The sequence below is a fragment of the Adiantum capillus-veneris genome, chromosome 24 (assembly GCF_014529385.1).
Source record: "Adiantum capillus-veneris isolate H3 chromosome 24, ASM1452938v2, whole genome shotgun sequence".
Taxonomy (NCBI): Eukaryota; Viridiplantae; Streptophyta; class Polypodiopsida; order Polypodiales; family Pteridaceae; genus Adiantum; species Adiantum capillus-veneris.
This window is the reverse complement of record NC_140954.1, coordinates 88,581,100-88,595,717: the sequence shown is the minus strand read 5'-3', so window position 1 is coordinate 88,595,717 and position 14,618 is coordinate 88,581,100.

Below are 14,618 nucleotides of genomic sequence, written 5' to 3'. Positions count from 1 at the left end.
TTAACATGACTGACAATAACCAAGACAGTAGAATAAACATTGATAGCTTTGATTTTTCACATTAAGGTGTTAATGAAGATGATCCTATGTTTGTGAATTATCTCGTAACTAGGATGTAGCAAGCTATGGGCAACCGTGCTTTGCAAGCCGAAGTTACTCAACAACTTCGTGCTTATGGGACTTCCCTTCCTCTCCAAGAGGAGAGAGAGCTTAGGAGGCCTCTTGAAGAGACCCCCAAAACAAGACTCTCTCCCATACGAGAGGAGGAATCCAAAGAGCAAGAAAGAAATGAAACTTTAAGTTCCTCTGAAGATGTGGCTCCACAAAAACGGCGGTCTAGACGATCGTCCACTCCTCCCAAGAGGAAAAAAACAACACACAATCCTTCTCCTCGTCACTCCAAAAGGGAAGAGAGGAAACAAAGGAAGAAAAGGGCAAGAAAGAGGTCACCCTCTTATCCTTATTCTTCACCTTCCTCCTCTTTCGAAGAAAACTATGGCTATTCTCCTCGAGAATACATGAGGGAAGGACATCACAAATCATACCTTGCATGGCGAAATAAGTTCAAGGAGGGAGGAAAGAGTATCTCTTTTCTCACCTATGATGGCAGCTTTGGTGCTACGGAGTAGTTTTGGCCTTCATCCAGCAATTTGATGCGGCCTTTGAAGACAAGGGATTCCCAGAGTCCTCCAAGCTACACCATGTAGCTATGCACTTCCAAAAATCAGCTCATCAATGGTGAGCTAGCTTTTGTTGCAACGGTGAAGTCCCAAAGGCATGGAAAACTCTCGAGTTTCCATCATGAAGCAATTCCTTGCAAGCAATGCAAAGGACAAAGTGCTTACTGAATGGCTCATCTTGAAGCTTCTCTCTCATGAGTCCATCCACAAGTATGTAGACAAGTTTTGGGATTTATATCTCAAGGCTACTTTCTTTCAAAAGATAGAATTTGCCAAGCAAAAGCAACAATTTTGTGTGGGATTACATGAAGAGATGTCCAAATATGTAAACCCTTAACGGGTTGGTTCTATCACCGAAGTAATCCATCACGCATAAATTTTCATCAAGGGCTAGACGGAATGTCAAGCCCATGGAAAACAAAGACAAAAATGATGCAAAGGGGAAAACCAATGCTCAAAATTCTTCCCAAGGCACTTCCAACAACAACAACAACAATCGGTCCAAGGAGAAGGGAGTTTACAAAGGCAAAAACAAACTCTCTCCTAAAGAGCTTGAAGCTTTTTGCAAGGACCATAAGTGTTTCAAGTGTGGGGAGCAAGGACATGGTTATCATTCTTGCCCCAAGAAGAATGCTTGGAATGAGACTCCTAGGGATTCCACCATCGAAGCTCCAAAAGAGACTCGTTCATTGCAAAGGATCATCACTTTCCTATGCTTGGGGAAAGGTAAGAGAGCATGATGCCTTCATCTTGTTTGACCCTGGCTCTATTCACAACTTCATATCAATGGAGTTGGCCACCAAGTTGGGCATTCAAGCTTTTGAGATGAGAGATATGGTAATGGTTGCCACAGCTTTCAAGGGATAGCAAGCCTCCGTTACTCCCTTGATTGGGAAGTTGAGGCTTCATGTCCAAAGCTATGTCGATAAAGAAGACTTTTTCATCTCTCCTCTCCAACATGAGCATGCTATCCTAGGGGCGCCATGGTTTGGTCAGTCAATATGAAGTTCCTTGAAAGGAGAATATACTTCACCTACAGGGGAAAGAACATGCATATCGATGCTAGTGAGCGTGGTCACACTATTCCACTTTTGATAAATTGTGGGACGGGTGTCTAACCGCACTCCTATCTTATTGCAGACATAGCGAGAACCACGAATATAATTGTCAATCCATGGGACGAAGCTGATTCGACTAGTGCATAAAGGCTACAAGAGGGTGTCAATCTCTTGGAAAACAACAGACAACTCACATCTAACTCAAGCGACACTCAAATGATAGAAATCACCAAAAGCGAGTCGCTAATCGACAAACAAATCATAACCGTTATAGCGTCAGACGACATCCAAACGTTACGAAACTTCTAGGACATGTTTATAAGACCTAAGCACACATGCTTATGGTCTCAAATCTCACTTTAGGTCAAGTGCCAAAATCACGATTATTAACAGTAGTGCTTTCTCAGTCGCTTGCATTACTCTTGTTAAGTGAATACAGTGTCAAAGCTAGAAAATTTTACAAATTCCGCTATGAAATGCCTTGAATCTGAATTGCTGGCAAATGATGTCCATTTTTCTTCAGATCAATTTTGAAGCCAAAAGTAAATAATCGCGATTATTAATAACTAGGGATTTTTTCCAACTTTTTGCATTTTTGACATCATAGGCTTGAAACACATGGCATTTAGGTACTCTGAGTGAAGTGTGGGCTCATTTGAGTGTCCTGGGTGGAAATGGTGTTAGATTTAGGTTTTTAGACTCTGAAACAGTAGATATAAAGAGATTTTGAGTTTTTGAGATCCAAACTTGCTCAAACTTGATTAGTGGGCTTGGGACATCATATTCTTTGGTCCCATAAGGTCAAAGTTGCAAATTGCACCCATTTTGGCAAAAAAGTAAATAAACACGATTATTAAATTTTTCATCAATTTGTACATTTTTTGTTGCAGCTTGGTTCTAAGCATGATGTAGAGTCTATGTGTGAGATATGGGGTGATTTGGATCAAAAAGTGTGACAGTTAACTCAAAAATTGGATTGAAAAGACTTTGGTGCGTTTTTCGAAAAATTCAGAGTTCTTCTTGATCATTTTGGCTCATACTTGACATGTGGCATAGTAATAAATGTGTACAAGTGATGGGTGAAGTGAAGAGATCAACTCCAAGCCAACCAAGCACAAAAGTAAATAATCACAATTATTTACATCAGTCACTTTTTTTGCAAGAATTGATAATTTGATGATCTAAGCATCTTTAATACATCTAAAACAAGTCCTAAAATGAATTTGGTAAAGTTCGGTCGTGTCGGCATCACTTCATGCTCTCGTCGACTTTGACATCACCTAATTTTGTGACTACTTACCATGTAGAGGTTATTAGTCACTTTTGAAGCTATGGACTTGTCCGCTATATAGTCCTGATGCTACTCATCCAGTTGTGGCCCATTCAGAGTCAGTTTGACTTCATATGTCAAATTTGACACTTTGTAGCCTTCTACCTATTTTCTACTATTCAAGAGCTTGCCTTGACTATTTCCATGAAACCATCTAGGTACATTGTGTATAGACGTCTATAAGACCTAGGAGACTGTGATACCGGATCCACCACCCTACCACCCTATGTATAGACCGGATCCTAGCCCTAGCCATCATATGGATCCCCAGTCCACACTGGTCCAGTCCGAGTCCTTGGCTCTGGTCTCTGAACCCCTAGGCTTAGGATCCTTGTCTTGACATTACTCCCCCCTTGGAGAAGCGTTTTCGTCCTCGAAAACACAAGTGGTAGTATCTTCGTAAGAACACTGATGTTTTCCGTGTTGACATCCCATACGCGAGCCAACTGATACTTTATGCAGTGAGGAGGTTCAATGAAACCAAGAGCAACATCTTGATTTTCAACATTGTTGTCCTTTTGCAAGCACTTGGGTCTAAATGGTAACTCCATTTATAACTCACTTGAGTACTGTAAAGGAGTAACCATAACTAAGAGTTGTCCAAAGGCATAACCAATTTTCAGATCTTTTGAAGGTAATGGAATAATGCAAGAAAACCTTGGCGCAACTTTCCATGAAGTTGTGAGCCAGATTTCCAACTCGCATGAGTATCTTAAAAAGCTCATAGCTACTAAGAAGTAGAATAGGGTGTGTCCTTATGTCAGACTTTCGAACATTTTGGAGCACACAGAAACATGTTCACCCCTAATGAAGGTTACCTGTCAACATACTTTGTCAGCACACCTATTAAGTCCTTGACTTATGAAACTATGGAAACGGTATCCAACCCCACCACAACACGCATTCAAAGTTGAAAACCTTTGTTAGAAGCTGGACACACCCCACTGCATCTAACTACTCGGCGGACTATTATTTTCTGTAATTATTCATTCATTAAAGAAAACCCGATTTTTCACCTTGTAAATATTAGAACTTACAGAAGTTTCCAGCTTGTATCCCAGTTTTGATAGTTAGATGGATTAGATGGTTGATTTTGGAACTTTAGGGTTTGAGAAGTTGTAAGGTATATATACCACTTTTTGACCTTAATGAAAAATCTCTTGTTATTTTAAACAAGTTTTAAGTCTGTGAGTGAGCGTGCTGTGTACGTGAGAGAGAGTGTGAGCTTCGTCTTGACGCTACGTGTGCTACGGTGGTCGGAATCGAGTGCGGAGAAGTGCAACGTGTTGCCCCCAACTAGAGCTACAAGCTGATACCAACATTGCGTGCATACGGTCCGGCTTTGGGAGCTCCTTCTACGAGCTCATCGGTTGTTTGGGTGAGCATATGTGATCTGATTTCGCATTGCAGCATATCCACGTGTTCACATTAAGTAGAGCTACACATTAGGCACTTCAGATTTTGGAAACGAAGACATGTAGATTTCAGCCAGACATCCTACGTGTTTCTGCACCGGGTGTTTTGGGTCGTGCTTTTGGTTCATAGACCTTAGGGAGAGCGGCCTATAGGTATTAGTAGGGTCTCCTTCAAGTTCTATGGTGTTTCGAAAGTGTTTGATGGGTGTTCGGCTCTAGCAAGCGTTGTAGGAAGAATCCTCTTTTGCACTTTTGAAGACTGTGACTTAGACAAGTGGTAGGGACCTCTGTAGGAATTAGTTAGGAGTCGGTCGAGTGTAGGTTGACAACTTATGCTTGCTTCAACGCGCCTGCAGGTCGAGATTCGTCCTTAGATGACATTACTTGTTAGGTGAGTTCTCGCTGTGCTGACGTCCGTCGCGGCGTACCCATCCAACATTGTAGCCGCTGTCGAGGACGAAAACCTCAGGTAGGTGACCGAGACTAATTCTTGAGGATTGGGATTTTTGGCTTGCCAAGAGTCTTGCTTTACATTTAGATAGGATCAGAGGGTGGAGGATTCTCTAGGTCTTAGAGGGAGTCTAGGAAGCGTGTGTCTGGCCTAGATCCTTCGACTTAGGTAGAGGAGGTAGACTTAGGTAGTAGTCGAGTTCTAGAGTAGGAGTGGGGGTGTTAGAAGCGGTGAGAGGAGAGCTTGAGAGTCCGGAGAGGCCAAAAAGCAACCAAAAATACCATTATCACCATTTATTCATGATAGGTAGGAGTAGAGTAAGTAGAACGTCATGATTCAGATCTAGAGCATTTCATGCATGTACACTTGCTTGGTAGAATCATTACAAGTTTGTAAAAGATGCAAAAGTGTGGTTGAAAGCCTAATTGAAGTCCCAAAGTTACTGTGAGTGTTTCTGATAGGTCTACAGGCCAATCTGGGAGGAATTTTGGGATTTTGAGTTGACCAGTGTGTTCTGAAGGTAGGGTTTACCCTAATTTCAACTGGAAAGTGGAAATTTGGCCATCTCTTGACAGGATAAGGCCAGAAAGACTGAAATTGCTAGACATCCTACCCAAATAGTGCCAAAACATTAACTTGAAACCAAAACGATAAGAGGGCTGCATGAGTGTGTCTTGCATGATATATTGAGTGACTGAAAGGGGTTTCACCTCATTCAGGTAAGAAAATTGGGTTCAAAGTGGACTTTAGCACTTTAACAGCTGAAGTTTGGGACCTTTGACATCCAAATCAAAATCTAAGCATACCACTGGGATACTGACATCAAAGGGAAACTGTGGAACCAATCTAGGGTCAAGCAAGCCAAAAACACATCCTACGCGTAGGATGTCTTTTGAGTGATTTGGGACTCCAAACTGAAATCTGAGTATACCAAGGTGACCAACAGCTCAAGGAGAGCTTAAGTCTTGAGTTTAAAGCCATTCTAATGAAAAACACATCCTACGCGTAGGATGTCTAATGCAAGCAAATAAAGCCAGAATTTGACTCTGAGCAGTGTAAGGTGTTATATAGCCTAAGGCAAGCCTGCTAGACAATTTTGGTCCAATTTGGAGTTGATTAGACTGATCAATACCATCAACAGGCAGTTGGAACAGATTTCTGACTCATTGACCACTTTATAGAAGTCCAAATCAAAAAGTAAAAGCAGTTGTAAGCTCAACACAACAAGGGGAAACAACAGTGCAAAAAATCCAGGCAAAATACAGCAGGGGACATCCTACGCGTAGGATGTCTATTGGGCCATACTGTAGAGAAAATTTGACCTGGCCTAGACAGTGAGGTTCCATTTGGCTTAAGGGTTCCAGAACTTCTTTCAGAAGTGAATTTGGACCTTGGTTGCCCATTTGACAAAGCAAAGACTGAATTCAGACTTTTTCGCGTAAATTGGCTAACATCAGAGAAAAGTACTGTTTCAGATTAGCAACCTAATCAAGAACATCAGCAGTGTATAAAATATAGTAGTGACTGAGATTAACTCTCCAATTATACCAATCATTACTAAGATAACCTCTAGCAGATAAATGCTTTGATTCAATTGCCAAAATTAAAACTCTTGTGTACAGGTATATTCAGCAACAAAGCAAGAAGTTGTGTAGAAACTGACCCATTGCTAGGTGAGTGGTTGGAATTGTGCTAAATTTCATTGATAAGTTTGATGAATTTAAGATCAGGAAGATACATTGTTAGAGACCAGAAGGTGGTAGGTGATCAGGGTAGCTTAGTGTCCACCAAAGAGAGTGTAACTCAGGCAAGGTTAGATCCACTAGCACCGATTATTGAGGAAGGTAGTGATACTGACACTTCGTCAGACAAATCTTTCTTCATGATGGAACAACCAGGAGGTTTCACCTATGATGGACCTATGCGAGGAGGAAGCACCTCCCAAAATCCTTTGAATGATTCCACGATTACGGTGATCTTCTTAGAGGGAACAAACTCAAGAGGAGCCCTAGTCTGTTCTGACTATCGAGGCCGCAAGTGCATTTGTATTGCAGAGAGGCCAGCACAAAGATTGGAGATAATCAGCGTGTATGATGATGGAGATAGATTCCGAGACGAAAAGGGGAACCACTATTTAATAGCTAGCAACCCTGAAGATTACAACAGATATGGAGATAACTTGGCTAAAGGGAAAATGGTTTCAGAAACTCAAGAGACGCCACCAAACATTGATCGACACGGAGCTATTTTTATGTACGATAAGAGAACAATCAGGATTCCAACTTATAACGAGAATGTGCGAATCTACAAACACGAGAGCGAGGATATTGTCTCTTACTTTCGCAGCAAAGAACCATACGTAAACGAACTAAGCAAAGACAAGGTTCTTTACTTATTCTCTTATGAAACTGCTACGAGGAAGGGCATAGTTTTTGCTGATAGATACGGGAGAGAATACCAACGTATTCTCCCAGAGGAAGTAGAAAGAGCAACAGGTTCAGGAGCATCAGCATATGCCCCTGAGGAAATGCCGAGAGCCATCCACACCCCAAGCAAGTCAACGAATCCATTTTCAGATGAGTATGACACTACATCACATTCCACCAGACAGCAAATATTCAACAACCAAGACCAACCAGCAAACCAACCATCATTGAAGGCATGGCTTCGACAGAGCGCAACAATGGAACCAGACCGAAACCGAGATGGTTATCAAGCCTCACGAGGGCTCAGGGATTTGCAAGAACCACCACACTATTCAAGGTATCAAGCAGAGAGTAAGCCAAAGACCCAAGGGTCGACCAAGCTTGGAGGACCACCCATGGAACGAGTTCGAAGAGAAGAACCACCTCCAGCGAGAACCGTTAGGAATTATGGCTTAGGAACACCTTTGGGCGAGGAATCAGCCTATTACAGAAGGCCTGAGGAGGTGTATAGACTTGGACGGGGTGATCCAATGATGAGGTTTGTAGACCATCGCAGAATTAGACCTTCTCAAGTGCAAAAATGGGTAAAGAAGAAATACACAGGAAACAGAGACCCAAGAGATCATGTAGCAGCCTTTGTGCGTGTAATAAGATCTGAAGAGGTGTTAGACTTTCCTACCCAATTTGCAAGATTTGGACTAACCCTAGAGGATGATGCTGCAACTTGGTTTGACTCTGTGGAGCGTAGAGACTTCGAGTCAATGGAGGAAGTGTTTGACGAGTTTATTGAGGAATTCTCTCAAAGGGGAATAGCTCATAATACCGTCTCACAAATCCATAAATTCAAACAAAAAGATGGAGAATCTGTACGAAAGGCAGTCCTAAGATTAAAAAGATATGTTAAGTTATGTCCTGTCGAAGAACTGCCAACTCAGTCCAGACTTATGCTGATATTCATCCAAGGACTAAGGAATGCAGATCTCCAGAAAGACTTACATATGAAGAGGAGCACGACGTTGAATGAGTTGACCAAGGAGGCTCTATACCTTGTGGACAATTGTGCGGTCTACAAAGAAGGGGAGTTCAAGGACCTTGATGACGATTCATCTTCACAGCAAAGCGGGAGCAAGTCTTCCAAGACAACACTGAAAGGAGAAATAGAGGTAAACCAGGAGCAGCTCGTAGATGAAGTATTAAAAAAGATCAACTTGTACGCCAAACCCCAGGCTAAACAGCCCAAGTGGTGTGCTAATGAACAAAAATGGACAAACCATGGGACCGAGGAATGTTACTATTACAAGGGATATATGAGGGAGAGACCTTACGCTCCCCAAGCTCCTGTAGCTTCCCCTCAAGTTCCACCGATGTCTAAATATCAAGCATGCAACTTACCAGGACCTGTAGGTGTAGAAAGACCACAACCGGTGTTGGGGCAACAACCACCCCTACCAGGTTTATGACCAGTTGGTATAAGATACACACCAACGGTAATTGAATCAGAAGAAAAGGCTTTGGTGCCTATGCATGCATATTATGAAGATCTCAATGGATATGCGGCAAACCCTGTCTATTATCCACCGGAAGAACACGCGACACCAGAACCATGGAGCATAATAGGGAATCAAGGACCTCCAACTACTGCACAGGCATCGGGAGGAGGAAGATATAGCTTAGATGAACGAACATTGTTGTTCATAGCCAATGGAGGCATGGGCGGACAGAGACAGGCTTACCAACAACGAGGGGCTCAAGGAGCACCTCAACAACCCAAGGGCCCCTGTTACAAGTGTGGCGGAGACCATTGGCTGAGAGACTGTCCTCATGATGAAATCATTAGAGTCAATGCGTATTGCCCAGAATGTGGAATTACTCATTTGATTCCCGATTGACCTAAAAACCAGAGCAAAGGAGCAAAAACCACATTGAACCTGTTGGAAACAGTACCTTCGAGTGGAGTATCGAAAAATGAAACAATCATACCTGTTCAGGCGGTAACACGGGCCCAAGCCCAAAGAAGGACGAAAGAACACATAATAGAAGAACCAAAAACAGATGCCAAAAGTTCAGAAACGAAAAATCAAAGAAGCACTTGGAAAGCGAGAAAGGCGTGTAGAAAAGCCAGGAAAGAACAAGAGCAAACAGTCCTATCTGATGAGTTGAAACATACAAAGAACAGATTGGAGCGGTCAGAAGATCTAGCTAGCTTAAGCTCACACACCACAGCAGCCATAGCACCTAAGGAAATAGCAGAGCCCAAAAGTACAGGATCAGGAGGATCTGTACTGACAAACAAGGTAAACGAGCAGCTGGATGCGCTTCTAAAAGCTTATGAAGCTCGACTTAAAAAAAAACAAACCTAGGAGCAAAGGTGGATGACTTATCCATATGATGAAATAGAAAAAAAAAGGTTGGATATGTGTAAAAAGATGATTGAGACGGCTCAATCATTGATGGAAGACCCATTGGGTAAACCAACAAATTGCCATGATGCACCAGGTGCAACCCCTATCCAACCAACATTAGAGAAACATGAAAAAACAAAGGAAAGACTTACTAATGATTATGAGTCCAGAGGAGAGCCTATCATAGTGCCAAATACCACCGATGAGGCAAGTGACGGGGTCCATCCTAAAATATTGGCAGAAATGCGAAAGGACGGTAACGGTCTAGATGATCTGTGGAAGCAAATCCGAGAGGCCAACGAGGCTAATAGGATGAATGACCACATGAATAGCACGGGAAAAGAAAAGAACGTGATCTTACCTCCTATTGAAGAATTTGAGGGATCACAAATGAACTTTGAGATACATTCACAAGGGGGAGACCAATGATCTATTAGTTCAAGGCACAACAAACTAAACTCTTTGAGAACTTTACCCTCTTACCTAGGAGAATATGAAGCTAAGTCGGAAGTGAGAGCACTCCCATCTCAAAGACTTTCTTCTAACAAGGTGATGGATTCACAAGGATTGATTGAGCTGTTATCCACCCCGGTGGCATGCACAATCACGTTAGCAAAACTCCTAAGGTTAAGGCCAAACATGTGGACCACAGTAGGAAAATGCATAGAAAAATTTGGAGTGAAAGACCCCACCTTGAAACTACAAGAAGGAATCAGGGAGTTGGACAGGCCTAACCTAAACACTAGGCCAGTACCATTGAATAAGGTTGGAGAATATCGTGAGGGAGAAGACGGAAACACGACGCTACCGGTAGAATTCCAAGGAGTAGTTTCCAAAGCTATTCTTGACAGTGGAGCGGGAGTTGCTATCGCCACCAAGGAAATCTAAAAAAAATGGGGAAAACCAACTCTGAGGGCTACCAGGATGAAGCTGCAGTTGGCAGATGGGTTCATGGAGAAGCCTCTCGGACTCTTGGAAAAAGTAATTGTCACTTCGTGCGGGATCGAGTATGAGCATACATTTGCAATAGTCGATTTCGACAAAAAGAACAATTATGAGATAATCTTGGGACAACCATTCATGAGACAACTGAAGATGGTCCAAGATTGGGGCTATGACCACATATACCTCAGACATGGTGAGACGACAACTAAAATACACCTAAAAGATCATAGTTACAAAGATGTAAACCAAACACTTGTGGAAGAATTTGATTCGGCTACAGTAGCAGGATCAGAACTACCAGCATGGTTAAGGCAACCAAAAGAGCTATGGATGTGCGGAGCTTCACATTGTGGAAGCTTAAGAAAAGAGGAATGCGTCTTAGAAAGAGCAATTGAGGACAAAGAGTATATTCCGGAACCTTTCCCTGAAGATGCCTTGGAGCCTCTAGAATGGGAACACATACTGGCAACATTAGATGTCTGTACCATTACCGACAGTCCAACAACAAAATTTTGCGATAAGGATGGCTACGATGTGCTACCCTATTACATGGTAAGCGTTGTGCCAGAAAAAGAGACGGTAGAACCTCTAGAACAAGAAGAGTTTTACAACTCCTCTGAACAATTGGAAGTAAATGATGAGGCAGATAATGAGTGTTCAGACACCTCAAGTGAGCGTGGGAATGAAGCCGAGAATATCAAGTTTTATGATTTTGGTAATCAACACCCTAGACGCCAAGAACGTTATAGGAGGAAAAGAGCCAGAAGGCAAGCGAGAGAACCTGATGCCTAGGATAAAAGATAAAACTCACTATTTGATGCTTGTAAAAGCAGAGGATTGTGTGAAAGATCAAATATGAGGGAAATTCTCTGAAAATCGAAAAGAACGAACACGAGAAGAAATAAAACAAGAAAAAAAAGCTAGAACCGAAACAAAATCACAAAAATATGAAAAATAAAAAAAAGAACCAACAAAAGACCACGAGTGGACCAAAATGGAGCGTAAACGGAAATACCAAGAACTGAAAATGTCTTTGAGAGAGATATGGACTACTGAAGAAGATAGTGATTGTAAAGGGGAGTCAGAACATGGCAACATGAACGTACCACCACACTATAGGAAATTTACTATCCAAGATAGAAAAATCATCATGACACCACCAATCAGGGAGAGAACCAACCAAGAATCTTATGATGGGCCTGAAAATGCAAAAAGAATAGACCTCGCAGAACCAGGTGAAAAGCCTCAGCCGGTCTATATAGCTAACGATTTACAACCTGAGGAGGAAGTGCAGCTAACACAACTTCTCACGAAGTATATGGATGTGTTCGCCTGGTCCTATAAAGACCTCAAAGGAGTTGATCCATTGATATGCCAACATACAATTCCTTTAAAATCGGATGCAAAACCTAGCAAACAACGTCCTTATACATATAATGATACATTTGCCAAACGCATCAAGGAAGAGATTGATAAACTGATGGAAGCAGAGTTTATGTATGAAATAGAACATACAGATTGGGTTTCACCCATTGTGGTAGTTACCAAGAAGAACGGAAAACTGCGGGTGTGTGTAAACCTCAAAAAGGTGAATGCAGCAACCATAAGAGATAATTATCCCTTGCCAATTATAGAACATGTCCTTGAGCGAGTGGCCGGGAAACGGGCTTATTCCTTTCTGGATGGGTTTTCAGGATACAACCAACTGGCAATAGCAAGGGAGGATCAACACAAAACAACGTTTGCAACAGAATGGGGGATTTATGCATATCGAGGTATGCCATTTGGCTTAACAAATGCACCAGCCACTTTCCAGAGGTTAATGACTCACGCTTTCAAGGAATACGTAAGGATATTCTTAGAAATTTACATGGATGACCTGTGTGTACACTCTCTTCTGCGAGAGGAACATATTGACCATCTGTAAAAGGTCTTTGAAAAGTGCATAACATATCGAATCTGTCTAAACCTGGAAAAGTGTGTATTTATGGTTAAGCAAGGACGAATCTTAGGACACATTGTCTCAAGAAATGGCATAACCACAGACCTAGACAAAGTCAAAGTCATAGTAGACCTGCCCAAGCCTACTAATGCGAAACAAGTGCAATCCTTCATGGGGCACTGCGGATATTATCGAAGATTCATATACATGTATGCGGTTATCGCACAACCTCTGTATCGTTTGCTAGTCAATTTCGAATGGACCAATGAGTGTGAAAATTCATTCCAAAGGCTGAAAGAAAACCTTATATCCGCACCTGTATTAAAGGCACCAGATTGGGAAAAGATATTCCATGTGCACATAGATGCTTCAGCATATGCCATTGGAAGCTCAATCTGGAGACGGAACAATGGATTTTCCGGTCTGCTATGCAAGCCGATAGCTAAAGAGTGCAGAAAAGAACTACACAACCACCGAGAGGGAAGGGTTAGGAATGATTTATGCTGTAAAGAAATTTCGGCATTATTTGCTTGCAAACAAATTTGTGTTCTTCACGGATCATCAAGCTCTTTTATACCTAGTAAATAAACCTTGCAATACAGGGAGAATCGTACGCTGGTTTATTATATTGCTAGAATTTGACATCACAGTGGTGGTCAAAAAGGGTAAAACCCATCTGCGAGCTGATCATCTTTCAAGAATACATAGCGGGGAAGCTCTTCAAGGGGTAGATGATGACATACCAGATGCTTATCTTTTCAACATTGAAATGGTACCCAAATGGTCTCAGGAAATAGTTAGCATTCTCTCCTTTGGAAGTGAGTTTGATAATACAGGATGTAAATCCAAACAACAAACAGTTCGACAAACAAAAAACTTTCAGTTGATAGCAGGACGGCTGTATCATCTTGAATCTGACTCAATCCTACGATTATGTATAAATCCGGAAGAATTCGAGTGCTACCTTGAAGAGGCACACGTCCAGGGATGTGCATTTCATTGTTCAACAGTGAAAACACACTAGAGACTAAAACAATTTGGGGTTTATTGGCCAACTATGTATGCGGATACACATTCTTATGTTACCAATTGTACAGTATGTAGTGCCAAACGACCAGTGGATCACGCAACTTTGTTTTGGGCAAACATAGCACCTGCATGGAGTCAATATATCATTGACTTCCTAACCACTAGAACGTTCCCTGAGAACATTACAAGAGCACGGGAGAAAGCTATAGAGCTGGAAGCTCGTGACTTTCAGTTAATTGGAAATCAACTCTACAAGCGGGGAAAGGACAATCAACTTAGAATCTGTGCAAGTGAAAGCGAATACCTGTTGATTCTTGAACATGCACATAGCGGAGTAAGTGGAGGCCACTTTTCGGGCGATAATACGGCAAAATCTGTCTTGACCGCAGGAATTTGGTGGCCTACATTGCACATGGATGCCGATGAGTTTGTAAAGCGTTGTGATGCATGTCAACGCACCAAGATATCAATCAAAAGAGATGAGATGCCATTAAGGCCAATGATGGGGGCAAGGGCATTTGCAAAATGGGGCATTGATTTTGTGGGACCTATATCACCCCCTACATATCGCACCCATACCCAATATATCATTGTGGCTACGGACTATCTCACAAAATGGGTCGAGGGAAAAGCACACAAAAAGCTAATGCACGCACCACAACTCAATTTTTGTATGAGAATGTTTTTGTACGTTACGGGTTACCAATAGAAATTGTCAGTGACCGTGGAACACACTTCCTCAATGAAGTCATTGAATATCTACTAGAGGAATTTATGGTCATACATAGGAAATCAGCACCATACCATCCACAGGCCAATGGGCAAGCGGAGGCCACGAATAAAACACTATGCACGGTTCTCACTAAAATAGTGTCAGAATCAAGAACCGATTGGGATCAGCAGCTACACTCAACACTATGGGCATACAGGGTAGCTTACA